At 43.3% G+C, this 13,138-nt stretch overlaps 1 long non-coding RNA gene across 1 annotated transcript; it reads left to right on the forward strand.

Annotated features, from left to right (window-relative positions):
- The first annotated feature begins 1,004 nt into the window (after nucleotides 1-1,004).
- On the forward strand, nucleotides 1,005-11,892 carry LOC143443231 (uncharacterized). The gene is made up of 3 exons (XR_013112002.1): nucleotides 1,005-1,286; nucleotides 5,526-5,642; nucleotides 8,589-11,892. It is a non-coding gene; the product is annotated as an uncharacterized LOC143443231 (long non-coding RNA).
- Nucleotides 11,893-13,138: the final 1,246 nt, after the last annotated feature.

The raw sequence follows: 13,138 nt of genomic DNA on the forward strand, positions 1-13,138 counted from the left end.
TGCAAAGACCCAGCGTGCTGACTTGCTTCATATAACCCAGGCGGGCATGTGTGTTTCATACTTTAGACATAGGCCTTTTCACCCATCTTCAAGATAAAATGCCTGTTCACGCACATGTGGTAGAAAAGGCCTTCCCACATTTAAAGTCACTGGCTTTTATCTGATGGACATGGAAATGTTTTATAGAGGAAATTTATTTTGTGAATAGTTTAGACATAAAGTGTATAGATTTCAGTGGTTTTTAAAAATAAGATTCTTGCAGCAAAACAAGCTATTTGTTTTGACTACAAGTGGAAGTTTGCATAATGTCAGGGTTTTAGGAACATTACACAGTGCAAGCCTTCCTATTGCATTTGTTAAAAAAAAAAAAAAAAAACTGAATTGTTCTAATAGACCCTGGTGTGTGTGTGTGTTTGTGTGTGTGTGTGTGTGTGTGTGTGTGTGTGTGTGTGTAAGACAAAAGTTCAATAAAATTTCCCCAAACTACATACTAGGAACTGAGGTATATATCTGCCTCAAGTTTTCTTTGTTTCTTATGTGGAATGAGTGTTTCTGATAAATTGTTTCTTGTGTGAAATGACTCGATCTACACAGACTCACATTCTGGATTCACAGGCATTCCCAGATTATTGTCTGTGTTTGGATACTGCTTTTCTGAGCTATAGTTTATGTTATTATGTTAATTATCTTCTTCATGACCTAACAAACCATTTCTATACATTTGACAAACTGGGAAGATTAAAAAAATAAAATCACTGTTTTTAGCCCAGGTCTTCTAGAAGGCTGAACCTGAGCTGGAATTAAAGTGCTGATTTTCTATTGCAGAGAGAAAAACTAAGACCCTGGAGAAGAGCCAAGACACAACACAAGGCCATACTGTCTGGGACGTGGCAAAGAGCCACTGAGAGTAACAGCAGAGCATGTGCTCAGTGACCCCTCCCCAAGGAGGAGTCCTTCAGAAAAGCCCCAGCTCTCTGAAAGAGGTGACATTGATCTGCCTGACTTGCTCCTGTCTGTGTGTCCCTGTAAGATACAGCTCTTAGGTGGCTAAGTGTTCCTTACTTCTGGGTTGTATATTCAACAAAGAACAGTTTGTGGTTTCTCAGTCTCATTTCAATTTTCTGCCACAAGCAACTAAATTACAGGCCCCCTTTGTGGGCTGACTGAAGTCAGCATGGTGCCTGTAAAGTCCAGAGACAGCTCAGATCTCTTGGAACTGTAGTCACGAACAGCTGTGAGTCACCGTGTGGGTGCTGGGATTAGAACCTGGACCCTCTACACAAGCAGTAAGTGCTCTTCTAAAATATTTGTTTTATTATTATTATTGAGAATTTTGTAATTGTATACTGTAATTATATCATTTCCATCCCTCCTTCTTCCTCTTCAATTCCTCCTGTGAACACCCCATTCCTGTAACTTTAATTTTTTCAAACCTTATTTTTAATGAAGGTTCTTAAATACTTTAACTTCACTTTTAGCCCACCACCCACCAGAGGCATTTGGGAAAGAAAGGACATGGGGGAAGTGGACCTGTTTAGAATGGTTCTTTGGAGCAACTCCCATCTGTGTTGTCTGGATATTGACAGTTCAGTTCACAGATGCAGCAGTGGCACTACCTAGCAGAGACAGCCAGGCCTCAGCCTTGGCACTAGTCAGTAGGAGAGACCTGGAGGGACACCAGAAGAAGTTCTCTGATCTGTCTCTCTCAGTAAAATAAAGATCAGCAAAGACATGAGACCCACATGCATTGCACAGCTAGCTCTATAAGCAAGCCAAGCTCTGCCTCCATCACAGTCCAGTGGGCCTATTTATACTCTCTTCAAATATTGGGCCTATTTATACTCTACTCTCTCCAAATATCACGTGTCTTCCAAGGGTCTTGCCTCGGCACGTGCATCTGTCTCAGATGACATCACTCTGACAATTAGCTGGAATTCATAAAAGTGGCAAGAATCTGCAGCACACCACCAGAAGTTTCTTGGTGCATTTCTTTCTATGGAGTCCCGGCAAATGCAGCTCAACTATGCAATGTAAGGCGGACCAATACATGTGTGTCATTAGCAAAGAATTTTTCATCATGTGACCTTTCATGTGCTCGCTTTAACAGAATGTTCTTTCTCCTGTGTCTGCCTCAGAGAAACATTTCTTCATGAATCTGCTGCCTTGGCCTTTCACCTGTGTCCACTTTAGGAAAACACTCCTTCACGTGTTTGTCCCAGCAAAACACCATCCAACACAACTGACTCTCCAAAGGACACTTAAGTTTCCACTTCACATTCCCTCTCTCCTTTCATGATCTCTTCTTTAGTTTTTAGTGTGTGTGTAACCTACTGAGTCTGTTTGGTTTGCTTATATGTATGTGTGTTTAGGGCTGAGCGCCGGGATTGGATAATCGGGATGATCTTCCTGGAGAAGACTGATTCTCCTCTCTTTAGCAGCCATTAATTGCCCATAGCTCTTCATCTAGAGATGAGGCTTGTGGGATTTTCCTTATCTATGTTGAAATGTCAAGTGGTGTCATTATGCAGGTCCTGCTTAGGTGACCATGTTGTTAAACTTCCATGTGTGCAGTTCCCTGTCACTTAGAGAAGACATTATTTCATGGCAGATGAATTGATCTTCTGGATCTCACAGTCTTTTTGTCTTCTTTTCTTTGATGATTTCTAAGCCTTACGTGTAGGGATTGTTTTGTAGATGTATCAACTGTGACCAGTTGATAAATTGTTCTCTTCATTTTGATGAGCGTGCTAGCTTATTTTATGTCAATTTGACACAAGCTAGAGTCATCTGAAAGGAGGAAAGCTTAGTTGAGGAAATGCTTCCAAGGGCTCCAGCTGTAGGACATTTACTTAATTAATGAATGATGTGGGTGGGCCCATTGTGGGTGGTGCAATCCCTGAACTTGGATTCTGTAAGAAAGCAGGCTGAGAAAACCATTCGGAGCAAGCCAGAAAGTAGCATCCGTCCATGGCTTCTGCATCAGCTCCTGCCTGCAGGTCTCTGTCCTGCTTGAGTTCCTGTCCTGATCTCCTTTGATGATGAACAGTGACGTGGAACTGTAAACCAAATAAAACCCTTTCTTCCACAAGTTGCTTTGGGCACAGTGTTTTATCCTAGAATAGTAACCTTAACTAAGACAACTAGTTGTAGATTTCTGTTGTGACCTCTATCTGCTGCAAAAAGAGACTTATTTGATGAGGGGTAAGGACTACACTTATCTATGGATATAAGCATAGGTATGTAGAATGCATTGGGAATTACACTCGTTTAGGAAAAGCATAGTAATAGGTTTTTCTCTAGGCTCCATGACCCCCTCCAACACAAGTAACAGGAAGTGAAAGAGAGAGGGTGGGACAGAGGGAGAAGGAAAGGAAGAGGGAGAAGGAGAGCAGGAGAAGGAGGAAGAAAAGGAGGAGGAGCACAGGAGGTAGAGTGAAGCTATTACTCTTCCAGCTCACCCCTAGCACCCCAGTGATAGATTTCACTAACATTGCACCTCCTAAAGGTTCTATAACTTCCCTAAATAGCATCACCAACTGGGGACTAAGTGTTCGGAGACACAAGTTTCAGTGGGACACTTCTCATTCAAACTATCATAATGACTTTTTAGTGATGTGAAGAATGCTTCTGTTCACGTCACAGACCCTTCATTCAGGACAGCACAGGTGCCTCATTTTTAGGGCCAAAACTCTACACTCAGGTCATGCTGATGTTACCACTTCCTGAACTGACTCCTGTGAAGATTTATGGAGTCTGATTACTCATGTGAACTGCAAATGACTTCACCCTAGCTCGCACACCTCAAATCATACTGCTTTTCTGTCTCAAGTATTCCTCAGTTCTACTCATGATGAGGCAGCTTGAGATCTGGTCAACTGTCCCCACACTGGGAAACTCATGAATAAAGTCTCTCTCTTCTCTTCTCTTCTCTTCTCTTCTCTTCTCTTCTTCTTCTTCTTCTTCTTCTTCTTCTTCTTCTTCTTCTTCTTCTTCTTCTTCTTCTTCTTCTTCTTCTTCTTCCTCTCTCTCTCTCTCTCTCTCTCTCTCTCTCTCTCTCTCTCTCTCTCTCTCTCCAAAACGAATCATCTAGTTGTTGTCACAATGTCTATTTAACAGAAGAAACAATGATTTAGTAATAATGGAAACATATTCTGCAAAGGGGATTTTGTGCATAAAGATCCAGAGGGAACATGCACTCTGTAGTCATGGAGAAGAACCGGAAGTAGTCATAGGAATACATAGTAGGGAACCAGTATCTACTTGGCTGTACTAAGTCCTGCAATTTCTTGTATCAACTGATGACCACACTAGCCCTACAAGACAACCATTCTTAGCATCTAGGTTTTCCCAGGTAGCAGCTGACCTTGGAGAGGTTGAGTAGTATGCCAAGGCCCGTGTTAGTTACTAGCAAGGCAAGAATTTGAACTCAAGGTGAGTGTTTTGGCCAGTCTGTAATGAGTCTTCTTGGTCTGTGTTGAGTAAGCTATGAGGCAAAGACAAAGAGAACGGAGACTCCATCCTCAAACTCACAGTCTGGCTAGGAAGAAAAATGGGTGTCAACAGATTACCCTTGGGGTATAGAACGAATTAAAGTACTGCCTGCAGGGATAGGTCCAGTAGAGAGAACTAGGACCGCTGGTCGTCAGGATGAGGCCCCAGGACTGGCATCATCTGCATCACTTGGGAACACCGCAGAAATACAAATACTCTGGTTCCTCCCCAGACCTATTGAGTTAGATGTGGAGTGAGGCCCAGTGTTTGTATTTTACCAACCCTCCAAGGAGTTCAAGGGATGCCAAAGTCTGAGAACCATGGAAATGGAAGGATCAACTGGTAAGACATCATCACCAAGGAAGAATTAAGGGAAGATTCCATCAACGGTCACTGTCCATCAGTTCAGTCCTCAGTCATGCAGTGTAGACCTTCATGGCTGGTGGAAAAAAAATAGAACAGGAAAGAACTGATGTTTCTCCAGAGATTTCAGGTCCCAATGATAAGGATAATAGAAGTGACCTGGGTCCAAGCCTTGGGTTTACCACATTGCTATGACTCACTCTCCTCACCAATAAGTGGAAATGCCAACTGCAGCATCCTCAGAGAAACCCGATGAAGGTGAAATACATTCCGGACTCTAGGAAGTTGTGAGGACTTGGGCTGTTTTCATGTTGGACATGGGAAATGAAAGGGTATAGCCATAACTGGATCTAGAAAGTATACATGTATATGGAGTGCTGGAGAGTGACTAGGATCACCAGTTAAAGATATGAGAGTTTGAGTTCAAGGTCAGGGTAGAAAAACATTTAAGAATCATTGGGAGGAATGAGTAAGAGTAGTAAGAGTATGATTGCTTTGTGTCAGAAAGAAGACTACAAAGAGAATCTATCATTATAAGCTAATCAGGCAATTAGTTGACTTGTGTGTTAGTGCAGGTGCATATATGTGCACGTGTGTGTGTGTGTGTGTGTGTGTGTGTGTGTGTGTGTGTGAGCCAGAGGACAATCCTATGTGTCTTTTTTTTTTTTCAGGTACTGTCTGTTTGTGGGGCAGGATCTCTCAACTATCTGGAACCCACCAAGTAGGTTAGACTGACTGGTCAGTCTCAAGAGTCCACCTGCTCCTTCCTCTTGCCCAGTGCAGAGATTGTAAGTGCAGATCACCACCCTTGGCTTTTTTTATTTTACATGTTTCTACAGGGATCAAATTCAGGTCCTTATGCCTGTAAGGCAAGCACTTCACCAGCTGAGTCTTCTCAGGCCATGAGGGAACCCATCTCTAAATAAAATACCACAATCCACAAAGCTCAAGTTATGTAACGAGGCACATGATATTCCCACAGGTGATTTTACATTCCCTGGGGAGCTTGGAGAGGAGACAGAGCAAGGGCGATCAAATCAAGAATTATGATTTGGGGCAGCACTGCTTGGACAACACAGTGAGGAGCTTCACAAATAAAAATAGGAGATGCCAGACATAGAAAACAGATTTAGTTAACGAATAAACTTAAATTACAAATTCAATTTTTTTTAAAAAAAAAAAAAGTTCAACACATTTACCTATTTTTGGTTTTGTGGCTGAATTTATAGTTTTGTCTTGGAGAAGGAGGATAATTGGAATATAATTTTCATATGACAAAAGTCACCTTGAGGGTGTGACTGGAGCCTCGTAGTTCATTCACAAAATGAGCAGTCATTTTCACTGTTTGGTTTCCCACACTTCCATTTCTTAAGTGAGAAGCCCACACCCATCAGCAGTCACTCCATTCCACTCTCAGTGTCTGGATGCTGCCAATCTGCTTTCTGGTTCCATGGATTTACCTGTGCTGAACATTATCTGGAATTATATGCTCTTTTTTTTGATATGTTCATTTCTAGAATTTAGAATAACATGTTTGTTATTGACTTAGTAATCTGCAAACTTGCTGGACTTGCTCACTGCTTCTAATCCTTCTAATCAGGCATATGCCCTAGGATTTCCTACATACAAATCACATTATCTGCAAACTTTGATAGATTTACTTCTTGCCTTATTGTCAAGAGGCCTGGAGTGGTCAAGAGTACTTGCTGCTCTTGAAGACTCAAATTTGGCTCTAGAACCCTCATTGAGCAGCTCCAGGGGATCAGAATGCCCTCTTCTGGCTTCTGTGGGTACACACACACACCCATACACACACACATACATATAGACACAAAGCATTTCAAAGCTGCATGCTATCCTACTATATAAATAAATCCTTGGGCTATTTTCTTTACCTTTTTAAATGAGTTTCCAAGCTCACCTTTGTTCTTAGTCTACAATGCTTTTTGGATTATTTGCTCCATGTCTTCATTTCTCAGAGTCTAAGAATGGGCGAGCTATCAAGTTTCCCCATTCAGCATTCCCTACTACTCTTCAGGAGTAAATGGTAGATTCCTCATGGTGGGGAAACCAGGGCGGCACTGATGAGCTCTCTGCTCCATCACAGAACATGGGGCGGAGGCGTTAGTGCTAGAGCAGCATGGGTAATGGTGCCTGATCAGGATGAGGAACAGCGTTACACCTCAAAGCTTCCTCTGGAATACCTGCAGCATAGGCAGAGAATTCCCTTAGAGTTGCTTTGTTTACTGGTCTACTGCTTATTGTACATAGTGGTGGGTGGGTTTCATAAAGACAATTTCTTCCAAACACATGAAGTATTATATATTAATTTATATGCAGTAATTATATATCACAATCTATTAATTAATATATTAATGCCCTTTCCTTTCTCTTCCCTCTTCCTAATCTCCTTCCCTTCTGCGTGTGTGTGTGTGTGTATGTGTGTGTGTGTGTGCACGCGCGCGCACATGTGTGCCTGAGATCGTATGAAGCCTTGGATCCACATGTTAGAGAAACACATGGTATTTGTCTTTTTGAGTCTGGCTTACTTAGCTTAATATGATGATCTACAGTTGCATCAATTTTTTAGGAAACTATATAATTTCATTCTTATTTCTGATTGAATAAAACATCACTGTGTACATATGACACATTTTCTTTACCCATCCATCTGTTGATAGATGCTTCAGCTGATTCCATACTTAGCCATTATGAATCGAGCAGAAACAGATGGATACACAGTTGTCTCTGTGGTGTGCTGACGTGGACTCCTTTAGGGTTGTATAGGAGATTCATTTCTAATTTGGGGGGACCTTCATACTGATTTCCATACTGACTAGATGACTTTACAGTCTCATGTGTAGTTATATTTCTATCTTTGTTTAATAAATGAAGTAACTGAAGCCCAAACCCAGAAAGGTAGTTTCAGGAGAGGGTCAGGAAATAGGGATGACATAGGAAAGAGAAAACTTCAGAGGCAGGCCCTGGAAATATGTGCCTCTGAACATCACACTGTGATGTAGTACATAGTAGGTAGAACCATTATTAATACTTAACATTTACTGGAAAAAAGCAAAAACAGACACCAGTCCCCGAGTCCCCTGTTGTCTAGGACAGAGTCCTCAGGCTAACACATTCTGCCCTTGTTCTCTACCATGCACTCCACTCTGCTTGGGACAGGACTGGGACAGGGATGGGGGACAGGCAAGTGTGTGGACCTTGCTACTCAGAGGATGGTGCTTGAAGCCTCAGCCCTTCTGAGTCGGCTAGACCTGAAGAATCTCAGACCTACTGATTCATTAACGGCATGACAAGATCCCAGGAGACCTGCGTGAATAATGAAGTTTAAAGTTTAAGAAGCTTTATTCTAAGACTTAAAATCTAACCCCTGCTCTTGTATGCCGGATGCATGTGCATGCCAAGGCATGTGGGCCTAGGTCAGACGACAAGATGGTACAGTAATTCCACATTGTTTAACAAGATCTGTCTTGTTCATACTGCATGTACTAGGCTAGCTGACCAGAGAAGCTCTGGGTATTCTCCTGTCTTTACTTCCTGTCTCCCTGGAGGACTGCTAGGGTTATGGATGCATACACTACTTTGTCTGGATTTTGCATGTAGCATCTTTCTTCTTGCAAACTAGGTCAAAAGGGCGGGCTTGGTGCAGCCATCTTCGGTGGAGGTCTAGAAGGCATGGAAAGATGTGTTTTTGTTTTTGTTTTTTCCTCGTGCAGATCTAGGATATGAGATGAAGTTCTGAGTACACAGCCAAGGAACCCTGATTTACACGGAACAATTCTGGGCCAGTGTCCTGATTCTCCATTTCTTCCATGCTTAAAATAGCAACAGCAACTCTATTTTCTGCCTCCAGCCCCCAGCTCTAAGTGTGAGGCATAAATTTACAATGACTGATGAGCTCAGAAGCTGCTCTGTGAAGAGCCACCCGACTCGCTGCAATGCATATTATCTGAAGCACAGATGTTCTGCACAATGTGCTCTTCTTGGAAATATATATTGCACCATCGCTTGAGCTTCCTGGAACTGTAGCACGTAAGAGCATCAACATTGTCACACTGGGTTTCAGGGAGAATCTCAGTATCACGTTCATCTGGGAATGGAGGTATTTTCTGAAAGAGCAACCCCCTCCCCCAACTCAATTGGAAAGAAAAATTTAATTTTTCTTCTTAATATTTGTATGTAATGTCTTCCTCCCTTTCTTCCTCCTCTTTCTTGTCTTTTGAGACAGGATCTCATGTATTCTAAGCTGGCCTCGAACTGGCTATGCAGCCAAGGATGACTTTGAACTGTTGAGGTGTGTGTGTGTGTGTGTTTTACCATGCCCAGGCTTATGTAGAGAGGGGAACTGAACCCAGGCCTTTGTGAGTATCAGGCAATCACTCTAGCAGCTGAGCTATCTCAGCCTTATATATAATGTTTCTTATGCTGACCCTATTCTGACTGTACCATAGGTTACCTCACACAGCACAGAGGCTACATAGGGTGAATCATATCAATACTCACATCAGGGTTTAAAATAAACAACATTTAGGCAAAATTTTTTATTATAAAATTCTTGTGTATTTAACAGCCATGAGAGTTAATAGCACCAGCTATTGTTTACTAGGGGGTTTCCTGAGCTACCGTACTATTCTAAACACATTAGATCCCATGAGCCATTGCTCAAGTATTTGCAGAATGTAGACTTCCGTCTCAAAAATGATGAAACTGAGGTCTAGTGGATAAGCATCTTGCCCTTGATCACACTGCTAGTAAGTGACAAAGTCTACATTTGAACAGAGACATTTCTGGCTCTGAGGCTTATGTATACTTTTCCTTGGTTTCCCCATGTAGAACCTTCAGAGTTTCATGCAGCTTCAAGGTATAAATTTTAGGGTAACAGAAAGAAGCTAAAGGGACAGCTTTGAAAAGTGGTCTTATTTCTTTCCCTGTATTGGTCCAGGGCAAGGGGTAGTGGAAGCATGCTTTCTTAGTATGTGCAAGATCTTAGGTTCAAGTCCCAGTACTGAAAGCAAACACACACACACACACACACACACACACACACAAGTCACAAAAAGTTCTAAGAAAAGAGACCAGTGGTGGTCCATATGCAAAGGCAATTTGACAAAAATAGGGCGGGGTATTATCCTTATGGCCTCTTCCTCTTGGCCATGGGACAGTTCTAGGTGTCTTCATTTTGGTATGATGTGGGAGGAAGCTCTTCCTGTTGAGTCCTAGTTATATTAGTTATACTAGTTATCCTAGTTATACTAGGACTCCCCAGGGATGCATTAGGAATTCTGGGGGAAAAGTCTCTCTTGTGTGCCTGCCTCCCAGTAGCTTATTTCTCTTTCTGGGTTAAAGCAGCAAAACAGAACCTCCTTGTGTCTGCTCAGAAATCTCCTGTGTGCTTACCCTGTGGCATAAAGGGTGGAAGGAGGGGCAGACTATCTGGACATTGGAGTCTAGACCTTGGCAACTGAGGCCTGAACAACCTGGGGCTGTGTTTAATTTGCAACGTTGCCCAAATACCCACACCAAGTATCAACGTCACAGAGGGGTCAAGGGCCCCAAGTCAGTTAAAGTTGCATCAGCTGCTCTTTGCAAGGACTGCTGACAGCAGCAGCTGTTTTCCCAAGTGCAGACTAGAGTCCCCAAAGGGAATGAGGGCTCCACAAGCTCCACTTGCACATGAACCTTTGCTCCTAAGCAAACACAGTGCATTTCACAGGCAGAAACACGCAGACTCCGTTTGGCTTGGCTCCTCTCGGTTAACCTTTCTCCTGTAACGTCTAACCTTGTTTTTAATAAATGTTTAACTTCTCGATTAATTTCAGTAATTTCTGAGGGTAAATTTTCACAGCTCAGCTAATGTGTTCTCAATGCCTGCTGAGCTGTAGGCTATCTTAAAACTGTAAACACTTCAGATTGCTCCATCTTCCCAATACCTTCTCTTCCTATGTGGGAATGAAACTGTCTTTCTTCTTTCTGCCATCTGTGTAATTGCGAGCATTTAAAGATTCTTGCTTCTCTCTTTCTTTGCCTTTGGGCAAAGAATTTCTTGCCCAACCTTCACTAAATTACTATTTTTCTGGTTTGTTACCCCTCATCTCCCAAAGACTGGCATATAATGAATGCTTGCATTTTGATGTTTTTCTCCGGGCTGCCTTTTCTCTGGCAGTTCACCTGCTTTCGATTTTCTTCCTCCCTGTCTGCTTATCCCACAGAGGAACTTCCCGCCCACATCTTTATCCCCTTTGCCTTTTAAAATGCTCCATGGCTCTTGAGAAGGAGAAAATGTTATCTGCTGCCACAGAATCAGTACCGTCTCCTTTGTCGTTTTGCCTGAGCAACTTGGGTCCCATTTTCTATTCTCTCTTCTTGGGTATTGGACTTGGTGGCGCCATGTAATCCTGTAATGGAGCCACACTTAAAAGCCAGATGAATTCCTCAGAGAACCATTTCTCTCAAGCAGTCCCATTACCAGTGTTTATCATTGTGTGACTGACAGAGTAATGCTATTGGGAGGTCATCTGCAAGCGCCAGAGGACATCAGGGTGAGGTGCTTCCTAGCACACTGACCTCCGGTGATTCTTCCCTGCTTGCTGGACCACAATCTCCTTAGTTCTTTTCAGTTATTTATGTCTGGCTCCTTCTTGCCAGCTGTTATAAGAGCAGATGTCATTATATGGCTTGTGGTAGGGCTCTTGGTTATTAATGCATATCAGTCTGGAAATAGACTGAAGCATGTCATGCATCCCACCGCACCTCATGTCTCCACGTTGTGCGCGCCGCCGCCATCTTGAATTCACTGTTAAATCTTTAAAGATTATCTCAGTGTCTTTTGTTCACTTTTTCAGATGTGGCTGTCCTGGAACTCACTTTGTAGACCTGGGTGGTCCCAAACTCACAGAGATCCGCCTGCCTCTGCCTCTGCCTCCCGAGTGCTGAGATTAAAGGTGTGTGCCACCACACCACCACTCAGCATGTGAGTATTTAGAAATACACAGTGACGGCATCTTCGTGTTCATAGATTTTTATATGGTTGTAGTATGATCTTTGATGCTTTTGTACATGTGTGGAGGCCAGAGGACAGTCTCCAATGTTTTTTTTGTTGTTGTTGTTTTTTTGTTTTTTTTTTGTTTTTTTTTTTTTTTTTCATGCTCTGTCTGCCTTTTGGGTCAAGGGAGGAGGAGCAGAGACCTTCACTAGCCTGGTACTCACCAGCTGGAATAGGGTCAGTGAACCCCAGGGATCCACTCATCACTCTTGCCCTAACACTGCTATCCTGCCTAGCATTTTTAAAGGGTTTGGGGTTCTAATTCGTGCTTCCATGGTGAGCACTTTACAGAATGAACATCTCTCCATCATTGAGTCAATGTGGCTGTAAGCCTAGCCTTTAAAGGCTGAGCCATCTCACCAGCTGTGGGACCGTGAAAGGATGGCTTGGTTTCTGGTAGAGCACTGGCTAGAGATAGCTGGAGACCCAACAGGTGTCCATGCCTGTGAGAGACGGCATATATTTTGCTCCCAGACTCCAGGCTCCTGACATGCAGTCTAAGACCTCCATTTGATCGGTGCCTTTCAGTCACGTAAGGCAACGCCTCTACCAGCCCCTCCACAGGTAGAGGGCATAACTACAGGCCTCAGCCTCAAGAGATTTCCATATTAATGAGCTATCTGAAGGCCAGAGGGCATAGCCAATTAAGTATTTCTTCCCAGACCCTCCTCCTTACAATGGTATTTAACCAAAGGCCCGAATTGGGGGGGGGGGGGGAGTTAGCCAGATTCATCTACCCTTCTGCCATGACAATAAACCCTTTAAAACCATGAACTTCCTCGTGTCTTTGGGGCTGCCATGGAGAACGGTGGAGGGGGCCTCTGAATATCAAGTCACCACCTAATCTCCTGTGGAGGGAGGGCTTCTCTACTTTCCAGCCATGGAGGCCGCTGATTCAAGCAAGCTAGCCAAGCCAGCGAGTCAGCCAACCGAATACAGTAACCAAGAGTCTCCTTCCCGGGAGCTGGGCACTGTCGGGGATTTCTCTCTCCCTCGTTCCTCTCTTCCTCTCCCATCTCTGTTCTTCTGCGGCCCCCACTGGCGTCCAGGAGCCCAAGGACAAAGACCACTGGCCTCTGGGTCCACTCAGGAGCCCTACCCCTTAGGAACTTCAGACTGAAGTTCCTACAAGGCTAAGGTAGAAGGATCAAGGACTTAAAACCAGCTGAACTACATAGTAAGTCCAAACTGGCCTCAGCTATGCACTGAGACCCTACCTCAAAC

This window comes from Arvicanthis niloticus, chromosome 8 (assembly GCF_011762505.2).
Source record: "Arvicanthis niloticus isolate mArvNil1 chromosome 8, mArvNil1.pat.X, whole genome shotgun sequence".
Classification (NCBI taxonomy): Eukaryota; Metazoa; Chordata; class Mammalia; order Rodentia; family Muridae; genus Arvicanthis; species Arvicanthis niloticus.